Here is a 5,000-nt window from a genome sequence, read left to right on the forward strand (position 1 = left end):
ATAAGAATCATGGTGATAATGAGGATAATAATAACAATAATGATATGATAATGATAATGATAGTAATGACAACAATAATAGTAAAAATAGACATAATAACAGTAATGATAATAATTACAATAATTTAATTTGGCTTTCAGAATTACAATTCCTCTTTCATTATATAACGGAAGAAAAACTTACTACACTATTTTACGGACTTAAAGTAGAAACATTTTGTTATAATTAAGAGTATCTCAACTATAGATAGACACTCAACTGTGAGACTATAATAAGATAAAAATAAATAAAACAGAATACAAAATAACATCACTAAACATACAACGAAAAAAAAAAGTAGAACTTAATACTCATTGAAAATCTAGACTAAAAGATGTTTAAAATAAAGTAACTACATGAACTGCAATAAAAGCGAACAAATAGAAAAGAAGTAAAGAGAATGAAAACGAAATATTTTTTTCATTACAAAATTGTGAAAAGTTAGAGACACAAAAAGGGGGGAAAATAATTACTTTGGAAATGATATTAATTATTGTAAAAAGAAAAAAAACACGTATAGTGAAATCAAGAAATTAAATTACGATGTAAAGAGGGAAAGAAAGGAAGCGTGAGAATGAGGGAGAGAGAGAGAGAAAGGTAGTAAAAGAGAGAATGAGAGAGAGGGAGAGAAAGAGATAGAGAGAGAGCGCGGGAGAGAGAAAGTAAGTGAAAGAGAGAGAATGAGGGAGAGAAAGATAGAGAGAGCGCGCGATAGAGAGAAAATTAGTGAAATATAGAGAGTGAGGGAGAAAAAAGAAAGATAGACACAGATAGAGAGGTAGTAAGGATAAGGATAAGCCAGATATGCGGAGCAGATGCTACGCCGGGCTTGTATGCAGTGACGCGAGCCCGCCTGTGCCAGCGTGTGCTGACTCGTGAGAGAATGTGCCAACGAGTGTTGACTCGATCTGAGCTTGGTCCTTACCCAACGCAGTGCCCAGCTACGTCAGTAACCGCCAGGTGACAATGGAAACTCACGAGTTTGGGCGGGACTCGATCTGCCGACCACGGGGATGTGAAGTCGACACGCTACCAATGAGCTAACCAGACGGCTGAGAGGTAGTAAGGGGGTAGAGAAAGAGAAACAACATAGAACCAGAATTACTATTTACACAACGAATGAATGATCGTAAATATCAGATTCCTGAGTTTTCAACAACGAACAGAACTGCACATGCATAGAAAACTCTACCGTGGCCATTAGTTATCAGTTATCAGTTAGTTATATTTCGGTAATGTTTAAAGTACAGTGGACCCAGAACTACCACCTGCGGTACCCGGCATATGATGGGCTTGTATGTGGGTGTTATTCTATATCCTACATATTGTACCCTGTGTCCTAGATGGCCCTCGAACCATTGCAAAATTTGACCCACGATGCTAGAAGTTCGAAGTTTCTGTGAGAAAGCGTAGAAGAATACTGAAATTTGAAATATTTTGTTACATACATATTGCGAGTAAGGTTATCAATGGCAAAATCTGCGGAATATGCGGGACGGTGGAGGCGGCGTTTCCAGATAATTTGTTACCAATATTGCCTAAATAACAATGAAGTCGACAATCTATTCAGAGCTTCAAGTCGTCTTTTCTCCAAAACTCCAAAGTTAAGGATGATTAGTTTAAACTTCGTATTCAATATCATATTTTGAGTTTCTTGTGAATTCACTTGATTTTGCTTTGATTTGTCGTTATTGTGTACCCACCCAAACTTACTTTAAAGTTGTTTCTGGGGAAGATTCATAATGAAGTTAACCAGACTGCTGTCGGAGAGAATGTCGGAATTACGAAACCCGATGGAATAATAATTAATATTAGCTGGATGGATATGCCTTCCACTTCCGGAATAGTGATACAAACGGAAGAAGAAGAATATTACATCTAAGTAAAAAAAAATCACCCCTGGCATCCGATGATCAGGATAATAAAAGTAATAACAATGGCAATAATGATAATGATAATAACAATAATGATAATAATAATAATAATAGTACTGATAATAATAATAATAGTAATAATGATGATAATGATAATTATTATTATTACTATTATTATAATGATAATAATAAGGATTATTATAATAATGATAATGATAATAAGGATAATGATGATAATAATGATAAAGGTAATAAAAGTAATGATAGTAATAATAATGATAATGATAATGATAAAAGTAATGATAATAATAAAAGTAAGGATAATAATAATAATGATAATAATAAAAGTAAGGATAATAATAATAATAATAATAAAAGTAATGATAATAATAATAATGATGATAATAATAAAAGTAATGATAACAATGACACTCTAAAAACAATAGCAATTACAATAACAACAATACTAGTACGTGAATGCGTGTGTATTACGCAAACATAAATCCCGGATACGAGTCCTGTGGGAGCTATAACGTTGAACTTCCCTCTTCTGCTTCACTGGCGCTGCTTTATCTCTGTGTGTGGGTGTGGGTGTGGGGGGGGGGGGGGTAGTGTGTGGGTGTGGGGGGTGAGTGTAATGTGTGTGGGGGGTTGTAGGGGGGGAGGGGAATGTGGATGTGGAGGGGTGGGGGGGAGGGGGGGAGTGTGGGTGTGTGTGTGGGGAGGGGGGGTTGAGTGTGTGCGTGGGTGTGGGGGGTGTGTGGGGGGGTTGAGTGTGTGTGTGTGGGGGGGGGGGGGGGAGTGTGTGTGTGGGTGTGTTGTGTGTGGGTGTGTGCTAGCAAAAGTGCGAGACATAAAAGGGAATAAATATATTGACTGTTTTCTTTCTATTTCAAAGGAGGTAAGAGGGTGGTGAAAGAGAGAGAGAGAGAGAGAGAGAGAGAGAGGAGGGAGGGAGGGCAGGAGAGATGGAGAGGTGGAAAAAGGAGACAGGGAAAGAGAAAAAGATGAAAGAAAGCAGCAAGAGTGAGAGAGAAAAGAAATAGGAGGAAGGAAGGGAGGAAAGAGAGAGAGAGAGAAAGAGAGAAAGATAGATAGATAGATGAATCGATAGACAGAAACAGAAAGAGAGAGAGAGGGGAGGGGGAGAAAAAAGAGAAAGAGAGATAGCGCAAAATAATAAAAAATGCAAATAGAGAAAAAAGAATGAGAGAGAAGAAGATAAGAGAAATTGAACGAAAGACAAATAGAGAACAGACAAGTACAGAGAGAGGTGTGATAACAGCATCCAAACGACGGCATTATCCCTCCCATAACCGTAAATAAATAAATAAGAAGAAAAGTGAATAAACAAGACACAGAGAAATGAATAAACAAGACAGAGAGAGAGAGAAAAAAAATCCTATACCACGTACTTCCCTGATCAAATAACTACCTTGTTTAGATTCTCTTTTATCTAACGTGTGTTTAGTCTTCGATACTATATATATATTTTTTTTTTCTTTTTCTTTTTCTTAAAGGACCCCTTTTTGGCCACGCGAGCTCTATGGTGAGGCCATTGGGGTGTAATAGAGCGTGTGGGATGTGCTTTTTGGGAGCTTAGCTCTTGATGGAATGAATAATTGAGATTGGGAGGTTGGTCGGAAGATACGTGTGGGTGTGTCGTATCTTATTTATTTAGATTTATAGGTATAAATGATAATTTATATATGTATGTGTGTATGTATATATATATATATATATATATATATATATATATATATATATATATATATATATATATATATGGTGAGAGAGAGATGTATTCACTTACATCTATCTATCTATCTATCGATAAATATATATATGTATACACACACACACATACACACACACACACACACACACACACACACACACACACACACACACACACACACACACACACATATATATATATATATATATATATATATATATATATATATATATATATATATATATATATATACATATATATGAAAGTTTTTTACCCTCCCCTCCGTTGAAAGTAACAGACAGTGTTGCCAATTCGGAATGAAAAAAAAATCACTACTAAAGTCTTTTTTCTCTCCCTTTCTCTTTCTCTCTCTCTCTCTCTCTTCTGACTTTCATTTTCCTTTGTTCACGCAACCCTACACGGACAGACACACATGGGAGAGGGGAGGAGGAGGTGGAGGAGAAGGAGGAAGGGAGAGAGAGGAGGAGTGGGAGGAGGAGGAGAAGGAGGAAGGGAGAGAGAGGAGGAGTGGGAGGAGGAGGAGAAGGAGGAAGGGAGAGAGAGGAGGAGAGGAAGGAGGAGGAAGGGAGAGGGAGGAAGGGGAAGGTGAAAAGAAGAGGAGGAGGAGGAGGGAGAGAGAGGAGGAGAGGAAGGATAGGAGGAAGGGAGGAGGAGGAGAAGGAACAGCAGCAGATGAAGAAAAGGAGAGAGAGGGGGGGGGGTGGAGAACGAGAATAGAAAGGAAGAGGATGAGGAGTAAATAGAAGAGAATGAAGAAGAGGAAGAGTAGACGAGAGAGGAGGAGGAAGAAAGGAAGGAGGAGGAAGAGGAGGGACAGTAAATAAAAATAAAAATATCATGATGATGATAATGTAATAACGATAATAATGATAATAGAAGTAATAATAATAACAGTGATTATAATGATAATCATGATAATGAAAATAATGATAATGATTGACAAAGATGGGGAGGAGGATATCAAGAATTATTATATGATAGATTCATAATGATAATTACAGTGATAATAATAACAATTATTAATAATAAGTGAAATGATAATAATGATAATAATAATTGGAATAATAATAATGAAAATAATAATTGGAATAATAATAATAATAATAATAACTGGAGTTAATAATAATAATAATAATGGTAATAACAATGACAACAACAACAATAATAATAATGGGAATGATAATGAGAATAATTGTAATAATGATAATAATGATAATAATAATAATAATAATAATAATAATAATAATAATAATAGTAACAATAATAATAATAATACGAATGATAATAATAATGATAACAACGATAAGAACAGTAATACCGATGATAAT

Source organism: Penaeus japonicus, unplaced genomic scaffold (genome assembly GCF_977035675.1).
Source record: "Penaeus japonicus unplaced genomic scaffold, GWHDUDI00000001_assembly GWHDUDI00000026, whole genome shotgun sequence".
NCBI classification, from domain to species: Eukaryota; Metazoa; Arthropoda; class Malacostraca; order Decapoda; family Penaeidae; genus Penaeus; species Penaeus japonicus.